Here is an 18,463-nt window from a genome sequence, read left to right as displayed (position 1 = left end):
AGTATGAGGTGAAATATCATCAAGTCCCTTTCCCTCTTTAAAAAATACACAAAACGTTTTGAAATTGAATTGTTGAGGCGCATTTGGCATATATCTCGTAAACATGTACCAACGCCATTGTGTGCATCCATTCCAAAAACCTTGATGTATTTCAATCACATAATTATCTGGGCTCATTAACTAGTTTAAAAATTCACTTTTATTTGGATTATAATCCAAAATCAAAATATTTAGCTATTTTCGAATAATGTAAACTAATCTTTATTTTTTATTTAATGAACTCATAAATTCTTAATTGTTTGTTGAAAATTTTTATATTCTGGTTCTAATTAGAAAAATCATAGCTTTGCTCGAAATGAAATTTTTAATTAAATATTCATTTTTTTCTAAAATAAAAACCTTCACTTAATCCTTTACTTAAAAAACTAATTTGTAAAGCTCTAATTTCCATTACAAACTGAAGCCGAAGCAAGATGGGTTTTTTTCCCAAATATTTCAAAAAGAAGAATATGAATATTTAATTGTAGAAAACCATCATTAGTACTTTACTGCGATAAATGCATACTGTCTTATTATTTTCAAACTAAACGCAGGTTTTACATCCTTTTTTTCTGATCTATTAATAACTGGTGTGTTGAATCCTTTTGTAAAAGGTATATTTTTTTCTGTGCTTTGAATTGGAATTATGAGGCTGAAAAAGGGAAAAAAAAAATCTTTTCTAATTTCGTAAGCTCATAAAACTAGAATAAAGTGTGCAGGAGTGCTCTTAGGCTTAAGCCTTTTGTTTAAAATTTATCTTTAATTGGGAAGAATAACAATAAAAATATGATAGAAGTACTGCATTTTTTTTTCATAGTTTACCACACATACATCTTTAAATACAGTACATCGAAAAACTTAATATATCATAATTAAAACTATACTAGTGATATTATCAATAAGTTTATGTTTTAATAGGTAGATTCAGTTTGTTTAAAAGTTTAAAAACAACAAAGCTCACTTGGTAAAGAATCTGAAAAAGTCACTAAATAACACTATGCTACATCTTTTAAACAAAAAATTATTTAAATTATTAATTAGATGGTACTTTTTATTTGGACATCCATTGCTATTTTCATCCATGTATAAGAATAAAAAGAACATTTTAGATACATGAATGTGTCCGCGTGATTTTAGTCTTTTAAATTAATTGCTTCTTAATACTTAAATATAAATTTAAGCATTAAAAACTGTGTAATTACATTCTTGAATCTAACACATCATTTCAATACAAAAATTTAAAAAGTACTAGCTCTAATGAAGCATTAAAAAATTATTGTAAAATAAATATACTTCATAACTAAGAGAAAATACCTTCTGCTGCAGGAAAATAGAAGCCAAGATCTCTATTGAGATGTTTAAAAAATCAGGAGAACTCGAATAGTGATAGGTAAGAATTCATATAACTATTGAATCTTGTTCAAAACACAACGTAAGTCACTCAGATTTGAATTTAACATCACGTCATTGCAAATTTTCTAAAACAGAATATGTATATCTCCATTATTCTCCGAGAAAACTTCAGCCAGAAGAAAAGCAGAGATAGTATTAAGGCTTCGGGGCCAGAGATCCCTAGGTTCGAAACCCCATTTCACCAAAGATCCAACGTCTATGCTGACTGGCGCATGGAAAATCCAATGTCGTGGGCCAAACGCTCCCTTGCAGGTGCAGCGCGAAAGTTTGAAGAATGGGGTGCCAATTTCTGGTGGGGTTCTCATCACCCGATTGGGGTTCGAATTTGCACGATCTGTCCAAGAATAGCCCTTGGTTTCAAACAGAATGTTAATATAGCTAAACTGATCTCTGTTTAGAAGCCCGACACCTAAAACTAATGAATGAAAACAAATCTCATAAGCGCTTTCTTCAAATTTTTCTTCGTTCACTGAAGGGTGTTTTTTTTTTGACATTTATTAAATTTGACTCGCTGGCATTAGAGGATAACAGCCTTTGCTGCTAAAAGTTCCAGATTTTCCAGGTAAATCAATCAATCAGAAAAGCACATTGGAAATCTTTGCCCTTTTGTTGATTAAGAAGTAATTATTTTTTGAGAACTTCATAATTTATAAGGATCATTTCTGTATGAAATTTTTATCAATCGAATTTTAATGAAGTTTTATATAATTCATTCTCCGTAAGTTCATTGTCACCTATTTTTGTTATGATTGTGTCATAATATCTTCTACGGAGGGCTTCCGTAAGTAAACGTTATTTTATTATTTTTTTTATTTGTGAAATTCATTTCCCCATGTCATTCACAGTTTGCATATGAAATATTGTTTCACTCTGTTCATTAGTGTTAGCTGAATATGCTCTAAAAACATGTGTAAAAACCTTTACATTCTTCAAGGAGAAAAAACGGAATGCAAGGTTCATGTTGGTATTATTCGTAAACAGAACAAACGAAAATGAGAGACATGTTACCAATAATTAGCCAAATTAGAAATAAATATTAAGTTTTAATTGCAAAAAAAATTAATTAAATGGAATAAAAAGAAAGGGAATGATGAATCCGGCCGGAAGACTTGATCAAGGGTCACTTTGAGGCAAAGATTCAAACCAAAGGTTTTTTTTTCTGTGAGCGATCTGACTTTCGTCAAAATATTGAACCCTTGTGACCCGAAAATTCCAAGAAATTGTGGTTTTTTTAAGATAAAAATTAATATCAATAAAGTAATGACATTAAAATTAGATGGTAAGAAGTAAAATACTGTTTCAGAATTCAAATCTAAGCAAAAGCACAGCAAAATTGAATCAAACCAAATCATTATAAGACAATTATTAAGCTATAAAGCCAAAAAAATAAATAAGATATAAAAGCAAAGAAATGCCAGTTGGATTAATTTTTGGTTAAAATTTGGTAAGTCCATTTGTGTTTTAAATTTAGCTGCCTTAGCACGCTCTAAATACAATGCATCTTCCTTTTAATAATTTTGGACTTGGAAAATACTTACTTTATTAGTTAGTTTCATAAATATTACTTTAATTTTATGATTTGTAATTTTTTATGTTGCCAATGATTTAATATGTCATTATTTTATAATCATAATACTATATAAAACAAATGAAATTGAACTTATTGCCATATCTGAGTAAATTAAAAAAAATTATGCATCTTTTTAATACTATGCGGGTGTTAAAGATTCATATTTTAATAAAATTATGTGCATCTTTTTAACCGTACAATAAGACGATTTTTAGAAGAAAAAGGAAGACGACGGGATATGTATTAGGATTCATAATAATAAGAAGAAAAAAAAATCAAAGAAGGATTATCAGCGATTTAATATACTATTAAATCTTGATCATAATTGGATGTAAACCACATGGAACTAATCCTAATGCCAACGCAGGCGGAAGGAATAAGCCAATTTTCAAACTCGCGACTCAAACGCTGCACTGGTGACAGAGGATTCGTTTTGTGCGTCACAGTGTTAAATTATATTAAAATATCACGGTTTATGAAATGACTCGGGTTATCTTACAATTCTGTAGGAATACCAAAATCCAAATCTGAATTTTAAATTCATTTGTTGTATTCGATGAGAAAACGGCCTCGGCCGATAATGAGTCCCCCAGGCATTGGGAGGGGTCTAAGTTTGACAGAAAATCAGTAAGTTTAATTGTGTTATTTTTCCCTTCTCCGTACATAATATAATTTGTTGGGGAGTCTGACAGAAGGGGAGAAATTTATGAAGGCGCTGCAAATAAGTTAAATATTGGTTTGCGGTAAATTGAAGCTGTATAAAGATTATAATCAAGAACTTGTTTGCTTCAGTTGTGAAGCCTGTTCAATAATAAGATCGATTCTCGCCTTAACATATTTGCTAAGAACACGGTAGTCTGACAGCAAAACTTTGCCTACAGTGTCAGTTACTTGGGTACTATGGTTTCTTCCTTTTCGATCGTATTAGTTGTGGAGCTGAGGTACAAAGATATAAAGATTTTTGTTCTTAGTATTTTATGCATCAAAACAATTTATTAAAAGAATACAAGTTTCAAATGATTATTCTTTAATATTGTCATTAGAGCTGACAAAATTATACAGAAAGTTATAACTCTTGTTCCGTTTGCGTGTTTCTTGTGAGGACCAAAAATGAATCGGTTATTTTTTCTAGAATAATATCGATAAGAGAATATTTGCTTCATATTGAAATGAATAATTGGAATTGAAATTCAGTGATTCCTTTATAATCCGGTTGGTCTGACATTTCCAGAAGAGGAAGTGGAAAGCATTAAAGGGAAATAAAGTCATTGTATGCGAATATCAGGAATCTTAAAAAACGTAAGCCATAAGATACAACTCTTATTTTGAATTAAATTTTATAATATTTAGTATAATATAATTTCCTGTATAATTTTGTAAATTTATTCAATAAACATAGGTTTTCTCATTAAAATAATTTTATTAAATGAGCTTCCGCTAATCCAGCTCTTTTTTTAATCCAAAAATCCTCGGGTCTGACATTTATAGGATTTCTAATTAATCGCTTCATTACTGTTCAAAATAGTGTAAAAGAAAAGCTAGTGGTCATAAAATCGTCCACTCTTGATGGTATCCATTTCTGAATATAGGGAAATAAATTATTAAAAAAGTTTCAAAAAGACAAATGATCTCTACTCTCTACATAAAATTCAAAATAGGATAATTAAATAATTGTTGTAATTTATAATAATTACTGTAAATGGTATAGCAATGAAATAGAATTTAATCATTGTAATAAACCCACAAATAATAATTTAATCGATGCAAGTAAAGTAAAAGATTCCAAGGTCCCTCAGTTAAAAAAAAAATTTCAACAGATGATTCAATTTTTGATAGTTTTTTTTCTTTGTTCTGAGCCATTCGTTTTCCAATATTTTAAAATTTATGCCTCCAAGTTTAGGTAATCTTAACGGCCACTGGTTTTGTTCTCCACAATATTCTAAATATAGATGCTTTCATTTTCATCGTCGTACATAAAAATCTATTTTCCACAGATCATTAAAATTTCGAAATAATACTCGTAATGAGTGTTTTTTGGCATCAAATTATTGTCATGACTGACAAGAAAATGTATAATAGTGCGAGTATTAAAGCTAAGTAGATATCAAACAATTGTTCCGAAAAAAAGAAAATGTATGAGTTTATTTCTTGATTTTAAGAGAATGTGAATCAACTTAAACATTTTTAAGATACATAAGAAACTCCTGGAATTCATCTGTAGTAAGTTAACCATTTATTACACTCCATAGGCCTAACTTAATGGCTCTTTACTTACTCGTATTTCGTCACTTTGTAGTTTGCTTGCTAAAATATTTACACCACTATACTATTATGGTATATTTCTCTTCAGTGTTAACTTTTTGTTTACATGTCGATGGAAAATTCGGCTTTTCAATTTTTACTTTAAATGTTTGGAGACGTCAGTACTTAAATATTAAAAAAAGCATTTCAAAAATATTTGGAGGAGATATAAATAATTAAGCCGGCGTCCTGGCATAGGGGTAGCGCGTCTTCCCCGTGATCTGGGCGTCCTGGGTTCGAGTCCCGGTCTGGGCATGGTTGTTCTTCCGTTGTTCTATGTGTGAATGTGCCCTCCTGTAAAAAGGGGTTGTGCAAGCGAATGAGTGATGTGTGAGTAGCAAAGTCATACTCTTGGCCCTAGTTGGCACTACAAAAAAAAAAAAAAAAAAAAAAAAAGACGCTCCCCCCACCGGTAAAATCGCTGTCTTCGTAACAGCAGGCTTGCCCATGGCAAGTGCCATAAGAAACAACAACATAAATAATTAAAATTTGTGAACAAAGTGTCATGCCATCTTTTTCATAGCTAAAAAAATAATTTTTTGATAACTCAGTTTATTAAAAATAATTTTGATATATTGGTATTTAAATTTTGTAATTGATGTGTATTAATCAAATATATTTTTATAAAAATATACAAGCAGTTTTATGGCTTGCAACTAACTAAATAAGGTTCAAACTTTTTGCCATATTTGAAATTATGTATTTATTGAATTATTATGGAGAAATGTGAATGTTATGCTATAAAAGCATGTAAAAAGTTTAAATACATAAAGAAAATTAAAAATCAAGAGTTTCATTGACTAAATTTGAACTTATAGTCATTTATTTATTAAAACAGCTGTTTTCTCAAAATGCAAGCAAAATGAAGATTTTTTTTAAATTTTGAAACTACTTACGTTTTAGGGTTGTTTTTTTTTTCAAATTTCATAATTTTTTATAGGAATAATAAATTTTATAGGAGTTTCCTTAATTTTTTTCTTTTCTCTTTAATTGTTTATAGGAGAATAGATTCTGGCATAATTGGAAGAGATTTTGTGGAAAGTTATCTACAGAGATATAAAAAAATTGTGTGGAGAAAAGAGTTTGGCATAATATAGAAATTTTGACATTAAAGTGTATAAATTGCATTTCATTTCAAATATTGGACATATTTTTTCAAAATCAATAACTGTCGGTATTAAATGTGTACATTTTAAAATTCCCTTTTGAAACACAAAATTTTAGTCCAACTAATTGCTTGAAAATGATTAGAATAACTAATAAAAAATGAAACTGTTATAGAATTACTTTAGCAAGCATGGAACATTTATTATTAAGGCTAATAGTTTTTAATATTATATTTATACCCATAACTCAGAAATGAATAAACATATTGCACTGAAATCTTGTTTATCTTCTATGGTATTCCTCTCAATTCCTGTAAAATTTCAAACTAATCAGTAGAAAATTAAATAAATATTTTGAAGGTCACCCCGTCCTTTATATATAGCAGCAACCAGTTAAGAGCCCGAATTCGGAACAAAAGAATACTTCTTTCAATTAAGACCATTTAATTAAAAGAAAACGAGCAAAAAGTGTAATTGTACAAAGGAGGTGTATAGCATTTTCTGTAATTCAAAAGGAAACGAAGAAAACAGTGAATCAAATCCTTAGCACTTCTATAGTATTCCTCTGTATTCCAGTAAAAATTTCATATTAATCAGTAGAACATTTTAAAAAAATATTTTGAATTTCATCTCTCACCTTTATATAACAGCAGTTATATAAGAGCCTTAATTCAGTAAAAAATATATATATACTTCTCTCAATTAAGATTATTTAATAAAGAGAAAATAAACAAAGTGTAGTTGCATAGAGAAGGTGAATAACACATACTATAATGTAAAAGGAAACAAAGAAGAAAATAGTGAATCAAATCGTTAGCTTAGAAACTCTTTGAATAGCTAGTTGATTATCAGTCTTTCAAAGAAACTTGAAGTGAAGATAATTTATATACGTCATAAATTTCCACTTCCTTTGGGAAACTACTGAGACATTACAGATCTCTCCAACAAAAACAACGTCTGTTTTATAAATGGTAAAGTATTCTTGACATCGAAACTAACTTTGTCTCTCAATTTCTTCCAAATGATTAGGCGATTGATTTGCATTATTATTTGCCTCGATTTGTAGGTATAATCAGCAAAAAAACATTTAATATTACAAATTTGGGGGGTTCAACTTAATTGACAAATAAAGAGTAGTAATATCTAATTTTATCTTTTGTTGAGATATAATATAAATAATTTTATATAGAAAAATATATATAAAAAGCATAAATTTAACTTTTTAAATAATATTGTGGGAGAAAAAATTAACGAGCTGAAACTCCAAATTTTGTAGTTAATAACTGTCATAACTTAATTTTATACTCACAATTCAATGAATATTTGATTAACTGTGAAACCATTAACTTTCAATGCATCCATGAAATACTGTCCCTAAAAAAAAAATTTTTAAAAACCCACCCACACACATTCTGCTGTGGTGAAAATCAAATGAAACATGAAAATTAAAATATTGTTTTAAAAGTATAATATATATTAAAAGATGCTCTGTCTAAAACTTTCGTAAGGGATCGTCTACATACTTAAAATAGTACACATTTTGGAATTTCCTATAGCAACGCCCTTTTTTTGATGCCTTGAATATATTTCCCATGGGAAAAAAATACCCATAGTACAAATTTTGTTTAATGTCATGACTACATCAGGAGAGGTTTGACATTTTCTTCTAAGGGTTTTTCATCATATGTAGAAGTGTGAGATTTAAATATTCTCTGGAAGTCGGTAATTGTATTTTTTTTTTTTTTTGTGACACTTTAAAGAATCTGTAAACTTACAATCTACTTTTTAAAACCGATTGTTACTTCATGCATGACAAAATATTCGCTATGAAAATTTCTAGGCGTTTCATTCTTTTTTCAAAGAAATATGCAAGACTATTGAAAGCTGTGTTTAAACTACCCTTTAACCTGAATCACCAATATGCTGAAAGCATTAAAATGGAAAGTTTTGTCATATAAACGAACGAAATAAAATTCAGTATACTTCTATTGTTTAAAAGAAATATTGATTGCAATATTAAAATTAATGTTACTAATAGAAATAAAAAAAAGTAACTAATTTTTTTAAATTCTTTTTGTCCTTGATTCTTGCATTTCTTTATCAGTAAATACCATTTCCATCATCTATGTTTGCTACTCATAAATAGACATTAATTTGTGCACAATTATATTTTACGAGTGTGTAAAAAATATAGTGCATTTCATACATGATAAATGTTGATCAGTTTTCTTCCATGCTTTATCGACAGCTTTTTCTTTCTATTCCAATGGTTTTTGATTGTGAAAGATGTCGTTATATGAAAACACGTCTACAGGATATATGGTTGTTACAGACACAAATCGAGCAGGATCATTTTAAATATCCATTCATTTATTTTACATATCCTTAATTTTCCTTATTGTTACACTTTTTTTACGAGTGATTATCCATCATATTTTGATGAATTTACTTTTAAACTTATAGAAGAAAAGCTCAGAAAAAAAACTGGATTCCTTAATTTAGAGAAAAATATCAGATATTGCTTGTCTAAAAATAATTTTGCTTTATTGGGTGATTTCAGAACCTTCTTCCTGCATCAATCTATATTACTTCTATACCAAATCTCTACGAGTGGTTTTCCCAATGCCTGGAGGCGAAGGAAACTTCGATTTCTGATATTATGTGGAAAGAGCCATCGGAGATATATGTTATTATATATATATCCATGGTGACTTATGACCTTAATTAAAGAAGTTCTATGGAAAATGCCTTATAGCTCAAACTGAAAAGCTGAGTGGGCTTAAAACTTGATATTTGTGCTAAAAATACTCATAGCTTGCAAGTATTGATTCAAAAGCATCGAAATTTTGGTGCTTATAATGGCAAGATATATTTATAAGAAAGGAGCAACTTATACACATATAGTGACTTAGATAAGAAATCCAGATGGTTCTAATAATATATCAAGACTAATATTCAAACTCTCCACTTTTTTGATCAATATGCTTATGAAATAATAATAATTACATTGGTAATTGCTCATGGAAGACGATGAGTTAAATAAAATTAAGTATTTATTACTTTTAATTTTAATGTATATTTAATGCATATAATTATCACATAATATATATTGATATATAATAGCATACTATTTATCAGTTTATATTATATATTAATGTACTAAATGCATATTATATATTAATGTACTAAATGCATATTATATATTAATGTACTAAATGCATATTGTATATTAATGTACTAAATGCATATTGTATATTAATGTACTAAATGCATATTGTATATTAATGTACTAAATGCATATTGTATATTAATGTACTAAATGCGTATTGTATATTAATGTACTAAATGCGTATTGTATATTAATGTACTAAATGCGTATTGTATATTAATGTACTAAATGCGTATTGTATATTAATGTACTAAATGCGTATTGTATATTAATGTACTAAATGCGTATTGTATATTAATGTACTAAATGCGTATTGTATATTAATGTACTAAATGCGTATTGTATATTAATGTACTAAATGCGTATTGTATATTAATGTACTAAATGCGTATTGTATATTAATGTACTAAATGCGTATTGTATATTAATGTACTAAATGCGTATTGTATATTAATGTACTAAATGCGTATTGTATATTAATGTACTAAATGCGTATTGTATATTAATGTACTAAATGCGTATTGTATATTAATGTACTAAATGCGTATTGTATATTAATGTACTAAATGCGTATTGTATATTAATGTACTAAATGCGTATTGTATATTAATGTACTAAATGCGTATTGTATATTAATGTACTAAATGCGTATTGTATATTAATGTACTAAATGCGTATTGTATATTAATGTACTAAATGCGTATTGTATATTAATGTACTAAATGCGTATTGTATATTAATGTACTAAATGCGTATTGTATATTAATGTACTAAATGCGTATTGTATATTAATGTACTAAATGCGTATTGTATATTAATGTACTAAATGCGTATTGTATATTAATGTACTAAATGCGTATTGTATATTAATGTACTAAATGAATATTATATATTAATGTACTAAATGAATATTATATATTAATGTACTAAATGAATATTATATATTAATGTACTAAATGAATATTATATATTAATGTACTAAATGAATATTATATATTAATGTACTAAATGCATATTATATATTAATCCACTAAATGCATATTATATATTAATATATAATGTATATTTAATATATGATATACATTCAATATATTTTAACAGAAATTTGTAATATTAAGTATTCTAGCATCTATTCGCTTTAAATAGTTAAAAAAAAAATAGCTTAATTTTTAACTCTCCATACAAAAGTAAAGTAAGGACCAAGTAGGTAAATAATTTTCATTGCACATCATTCTGGATTTCATGGGATTGTAGATGTCATTTTCATTAAAATTTCTTATTCATTTTTTTTTCCCTTCAAGTATTCCTTGACGATTCCATATCGCCAAAATTTCCCATCCTAAACAGTTCAAAAGTTCACAAAAGTAATTAGGATTTTGAATTCTGTTTTCGATTTTTTTTATAATAATTATTACGAAATAAGTATACATTATATATTAATATACTAAATGCATATTATATATTAATATATAATATATATTTAACATATGATGTACATTCGATACATTTTAATAGATGTTTGTAATATCAAGTATTCTAACACCAACTTGCTTTAAATGATTAAAAATGTACTTTTCACCAATAGCTTAATTTTTATTTTCCAAAAGCAACCAATGTGTTCATTTGAAAATGAACACATTGGTTGTATTTATATTTGCTGTTTATGTTTGTGCATTATTTATAACAACTGTTTTATTACCAATACAGTTTTTATTAATGATTGGCAATAATTTTTATGAACCAATATACATTGTATTTCCTGCCAATTTGAACCCTCTCATTCCAAAATTTTTAAATTGCTATAAATTAAATTGCAAAATTTGCATATAAATCCAAGCATTTCTAGAATAACGCTAAAACTGCAGAATGCAGTTCAACCCAACAATAGTATAGCACAGTAGTTCGCAGAATCTCAGATAACAGTAGAAAACTAACAAATTTCGTACTCTATTATATTCTTTGTTTAGTTAGTTATATTAACCCTTTGCGATCCAAAAAGTAATAAGATGCATAAATATACATATATGAGCGCCTAGGAAGCTCAAAAATCTAGTTATAAGTTACGTTGAACCGCAGAGGGTTAACACTCTATTTTGGAAACAATGTTACTGCTGATTTGTGGAAGACGTTGTAATTTTGAGTCCAGTTCAGATGAACAGGACGACACATGAGCTGACATTCCCTTCTTCAAAACTTCAACATCCTGCCAATGAGAGTGGGAGGGGAGGAATTTACCTTGCCATAAACCTGAATACATGATGGATCTTTAGCAAATCAGGTCTCGAACTTGAAACCCTCGGGACTCAAAGTCGAGGCAGGCCATCGCGAAGAAGCATAATTTGTAAGTTTCACAACTGTAGAATTAATAATACTTGTGCTGTAAAATATATGCATTACATATACTGCCACTTTTAATGCTTTTTTGCTGTTTTTGACAATTTCTCTAGTAACTCTAAACTTTTGAACACCAAACTCACCCAAGACTAATTTCACTTCTATATCATCATACCTTAGCAAAAAGAGTCGGATAAGAATGAAATATAAAATAAAAAATAGTTCGAATAAACTGGAAAATGCGGCAAAAGTAAGAAGTGTATATATAAAAAAAATTGAACTGTCTTCTTGGCTATTTTTTTTTTCTTTTCATTCTATTTATCAGAACAAGCTTCTCTTACAAATGAGTCTTGATATTAGTACTTTCTTTTCTAGAGCTGATTAATCATGCATCTTTATTGGATTCTTAATCAGAGCTGCATGGAACAAGAGATTCTAGAAAACAAAAAAAAAAAAAAAAAATTCTAAATGGATCAATACTAATGATTCGACGCTTATGTTTTACGGTAAACACGACACTAGAAATAATTTTAATGCACTTGTCTTCTATAAATGATCAAACCAGCGGGAAACTAATGAACAAAATAAAAATCGTTCGAATACTCATGATTATTTATGCATAGAACCAGCGGGAGTATTCACCCCAAAACTTCCTTGCATATTTTCAAATAAAAATGTTGTCCCCCCCCGCATAATAAATTATGAATAGATAAGAACACGAACGTCTGTCATGGCATTATCGAGGGATAGTTACGAAACAGATCTTCAGCGATATTTTTGGCGATTTATCCATGGCATGCGGAACTCAAGTGTGGTCCTCGTCATCTGACCGTGGTTCAAAGTTACGAAGTCCTTCCCAAAATAGCCTTAATGTCGCTTTAAAACGAGACGTTAATATAATTAAACTAATCTAAAGCTTGGCATGCTGTTATTATATGTACCCGAAAATTGAATTTAGTTGCTTTTCCCTCGATCAGTTGAAACTCAAAATATACATAGAACTACAAACATAATTACAAAATCACTTTTAAGATTGAATTTACTGAAGTCATCGCCGTTTGATTTATTGAATCTTTTAATCGGGTGGTTTGCGTTAATTAGATAGTTAGGAATTATTACGTTATCGGTGTGCGTTTGTGTGCTAAAGCACAAATCTTTTAATCGGACGGTCAGATAGATTCCCCTTGAAAGGATTTAGTTCAAAATTTGATAGAAATCTACAGATTTGGTGTTAAGTCCGTATACCAAATTTCATCCATCAAACTTTAAGCATTTTAGAGTTATCGTGTTCTCAGAATGATAGAGAGACAAACAGACAGATTTGAACCAGCGGGAGTGGGCCCTCAGAACTTTCTTGCATATTCTCCTTTGAAGGTCTTATCTCCTTTCCTCCGCATAAAACTATGGACCTTTAGTAAGGCTGCTATTTTTTAGCATGGCATTGGTGAAAGATAGTTACGAATTATATATTTTTGCCTGTATCCAGCATTTTTACTGAATCTATAATGAGAATTTGTATTTAGGGGGCTTTTTTACCTGCAGATTAACACCAAAATTTGACACAAAACAACAGTCGTAGTCAGAAGATAACACATCAAATTTCATTGATGCAATTCATTCCATTTATGAGTTATTGTGTTTACAAAAAAAACCAGGCCGACAGATGGTCAACTGTATCACAAATTTGGTTCAAAATTTGATACATATCTATATTTTAAATGTTAAATCTGTGTACCAAATCTTAGATTTCTGAGTTTTGTATTTATTGAGTTCACTTGTGCTTGAACAGTCGGAGAGACAGACTTCCTCCTAAATGGATTTAGCTCAAATTTTGAATAAACATTTACAGTTTTGATCGAAATTCCATACACTAAATTTCAGCTGTCTAGCTCAAATCAATTTTGTGTATTCGTAGTGACTGAGAAACAGACAGACAGAGAAACATAATGCCAAAAATGTTTTTCGGACTCAGCGAGATCTGAAACTTTAAGATTCGTCAAAATCTCAGATTCAAATTTTTGATAATTATAATATTTCCTCTATACTTCCTATTGAGAAATTAAAAATGTTTTATCAGATGCAGGAAAATCTGAAAAATGAATATTTGTAAAAACCTTGAGATCGAATTTTTTGACAATTACAATAATTTCTCTTTGGATCCTTCGTATATGAGAAAATACAAGTGGATTCATAAAAAAAAAAGGATTAAGATTGGGTTTATCTTGTAATTCCACATATAAAAGTATGCTTCTTATAAAACCGACCTAAACGCCTCTGCTGCTTCTGTAACTGATTGATCGTACACCTTTATTAAATTCTTAATCAGAGACATGAAACAAGAGGTTCAAGAGAAAATAAAAGTTGCTAAACGGATCAATTTTAATGATGTGGTGCTTATGGTATGTGGTAAACATAGTACTAAAAATAGTTTTGGCGCATATTTTCTTCTAAAATTAATCGTTTCTGGTGCTTAGTAAAAATAATCAGTCGAAGACCTTCAAATAAACTAGAATATTTAAGCATATAAAAATATAATAATAAAAATCATAACAGTTCTCTTCTTGATTTTCTCATATTTCCACATATCAGTGCATGTTTCTCCTCCGAACGAACCTTAACCCCTTTTGATATTAGTTGCTTCTTTTCTAGAACTGATTGAACAAACGTCTTTATTGGATTCTCAGTCAGAGCTCTGCAGATAAAAAGATTCTAGGAAACACCAGAAAAGTAGCGAAAGAGATCAATACTAATGATGCGGCGTTTATCCTGAATATAAACAAGGTACTAGAAATTGTCTCGGCATGTTGATCGTTTCGAAATCTTGGCAAGAAAATCAACCCAAATGCTATAAAGAGAATAGAAACTGTTAAAATGAACTGAAAAGCTTATGGGTGAAAAATGTAAATGAATGAAATAAAATTGCAATTATTATACCCCTGACTTTCCCTTATACTTCCAAATAGTCCTTCCTTAGAACTGACTGGCACCACTCAGATATATAAATCAGTTACTGAGTTTAATGTAAATGATGTTTCAATTCAAAGTGAATGACAAAGTATATATTAAATGTTATGTTAAGTGTTATATGTTATTGCAGATATAGTCTCTTTTCCTGTATAATCAAGGTATAGTGTAGAAAATACAGAATATGTTTCCGTTGGCGGGGTCAATTTAAAACTTCATATTAATTTACAATTTTTTATAAGCTCCACCTACCTGTGTCTTCAGTATAATGCCAAAATTCGTTTCGTTTAAACATTTATTGACCTAGATCTAGGATTCCTGCAAGGCGTATAAACCTCACTAGAGTTTTTACTGATTTTTACATCTCCTTTAGACAGCAGCAAAACATTTCAGCTGAGCCAGCAAAAGAGTGCTGCTTATTTTAGTGAAGTCTTAATAATAATTTAAAAGAATTATTTTATATTTTCTTGTATACGAATCGTGAAAAGAGAAACTATTATCTTCAAAAAATTCGATCTTGAAATTTTGATGCATTTTTAAAAATCTGTCATTTAAAAAAAACATTTTTAAAAATCTGATGATAGTGTTTTTAGAAATGATAACAAACGAAATACATGTAGAATTAATCATTCATAAAAATGTCACAAATATTAACAAAAATGGAAAAATTCAAAAGAACTAATGATTTAACTTTCTGTATAACTTAAATCCAAAAATAAAGTTAAAGATTTTTGTTTCCAAGAAAGTTGGTTTTCTTTTTACCTTAGAAACTAGCAATACAATTTCGAGTGTTTAAAATATTTTTAATCCACATGATGAAATGGAATTTATGTTAAGAAATTCTAAATAATTTCAAATAACAAAGTGTTAATCCTTTCCGGCTTAAATTATTATTTGTTTGGGGAAAAAAATTTTAAAGAAACAAAAAGATATTTCATTTTTAAAATTCACCATTTATTTGTGAAAATGATTTTAACTGAATATTTAAAAGTATTCGTTTGTATCTATATTCTCTTGCCATCTTAGCTTTATCAAATTATCTCCTGCCCAAATTAAAAGTAGGAATGCATATAAAAACACATTAACACGATCATACCAAATGGCATGACAAGTCTAGAGAGGGTTTAAAAAACTCACTATTATTAGTGTAATAATTTAAAGTTTTATATTTAAATTATTTTGAATTTTTTTATCTTTAATTTATCATTTATTATTATTATTATAAAACCATGAAACATTCACCACCAGATGGTGCCACTAGTAATGATCAAGTAATATGAAATAAAATTTAATACCATAAATCGAATAAATTTTCAGCAAAAACATTAAAAATTGAAAACGTATCATTTTCATTGGAACGCATAAATTCGTAAAATTCCGAAACACTAGTTATTTTTATGCTAGTGAAAAATTGATTACCAAGTTTCATTTTTAAAATCATGAAATAAATCGAATTAAATAAAAGCTTCTAAAAAGTTCTTTGTGCTTATTAAATATCAAGGAGAAAAGTACAAAAGGTTCAGGATGCGTTTGAAATGGTGTAAATAACATGTATTTTTAGAAAGGAATTAGAAAAAATTAGAAAAAAAAATGTATTGTTTTTTTTAAATATTATTTTTTTTTTCTTAAGTTTAATTATTGCACCTGATTCAGTGATATTAGCAATGATTTTGACGCTTTCTGAAACCAGTTTATTCTTAAAAATGTTTAAATTTATTTCATAATTGTAAAATTGATTCAATAGCATCATTTCTTAACAGACTCGTATCATATGGTTGGAAATTTTGAACAAATAATTAATCACTCTAATTTAAGCATTTGTATTGAGTATAAAGACATTATAATGCCTAATTAGCCAGTTCATTATAATATCTGTCAAATTATAATAACGTTTATTGTTGAAAGATCTTATTTTATTAATTTATATATAATTATACATCCAATGTCCTCATAATCGAGAATTTTGGGCTCAAAATATTTAAATCATATTTTTCGTAATTTTCTGTTGATGCATTTTATATTGTAGTGTGAATATTGTCAAGATCTTATGATTTTTCATATAAGCTACTAAAATTAATTATTTAATCTTTCGTTTACGATGATATAGATGATTTCACATGATATTTATGAGCAATGTCTTTATATTAAAAAATTATTTTTATATTTAAAAAAGTGAATAAAACATTTCATTTATCACTTGGATTATTTTAAATTTCATTAAATACATTTAAAATCATAGATATATCCTTCATGTGTTCAGATTCACCCTCAAAGAATGCTTTAATATTCTTTCTGTTACCCCTAAAATAATATTCTATACACCTATAATAATCTATTTTTTGCACTAAATCATAATTGCATCAAAATCATTTTTCATTTTTTTAAATTAATTTTGAATTGTTTAATTATTGGGACATATATTTACAGAATTCTCTATTAAATTAAAATTAAAGTTTTCGTGAAAAAATTTTTGTTTTGTAATTCATTACGCATTTAATTAAATATTTTTAATCATTTTTATTGTTTTTCTTGTTTATCTTAAATTCTTTTTTATATATTTACCCATTTTTGTTGAAGTTCTTTTTTTGAAAAAAAGGCGTCGTGCAGCGATTTAGAATTAAAAATAAAAAAGTTCATTTCTATGAACGGTTTTTAATTCTGTGTTATATTTCACAAGTAATTTGTAACAGCAATATTATATCGATTATATATATTATATTGTTTGTCACATGTAACCAATAGTTTATGGGTTCAAGGAGAGAGTGCGTGCTTCTAAAAAAAATTTCTTGAGTGGAGAATGTTTAGGGGTACCAGAAACTGACAAACTCAAGAGAATGCCGAGCAAAAAATTGGTCAAAAAGAGGAAATAGTTTGACATGACAATTTATTTTATCTTCACGCAATTTCCTGATGTATAAATTATGCACAAAAATAGCGTATTAGGAACAGAGTTAAGTAATTTATTCCAAAAAAAAATTATTCTCAAAGGTTTAAAACGACTATTATTTTCTAATCTAGGAACATGTTATTTATATTCATCTTATATGCTAAAACTAAGCTTCCCAAGTTTTTGCTATTTTATTAAAGTAATGAGTTTCTTCCTCGTGAAATTCCATGAGCAATTGTGTGCTCCTTGAATAAAGTAATAGTTTTTTATTTCAGGGTTCAACGAACATGTAGTCGGTGCACTTTTTTCTTTCTGAAGAAGAGCCCACTTTTCAGTAAACTTTTATTCTGGATATTGTATGTTATTGAAAGGTAAAAGGGTATCGAATTTAATTTTATATAAGAATTTAACTGATTCCAATCCATGCTTATTTTGGACTAAAACACTCGAAACTTCAAGCAGCTATAGGAAAAGCCCAATCGTGGTAAAAGAACATCTAATTAGTGATGCGCTTTATAACTTCAAAATTGTAATACCTGTGATAAACAAGAAATCATTGATTCAGTATTTTAAAGAATTTCGTGAAATGCATTGAAATTAGGGAGATAAATTAGGACGGTGAAAGTTACAGTAGCTTAATTTTGAAAGGTAAGGATAAAAATAGAACTATTTATTGTACA

This window comes from Argiope bruennichi, chromosome X1, assembly GCF_947563725.1.
Source record: "Argiope bruennichi chromosome X1, qqArgBrue1.1, whole genome shotgun sequence".
In the NCBI taxonomy this organism is placed as follows: domain Eukaryota; kingdom Metazoa; phylum Arthropoda; class Arachnida; order Araneae; family Araneidae; genus Argiope; species Argiope bruennichi.
Note: the sequence above shows the minus strand (reverse complement) of the source record.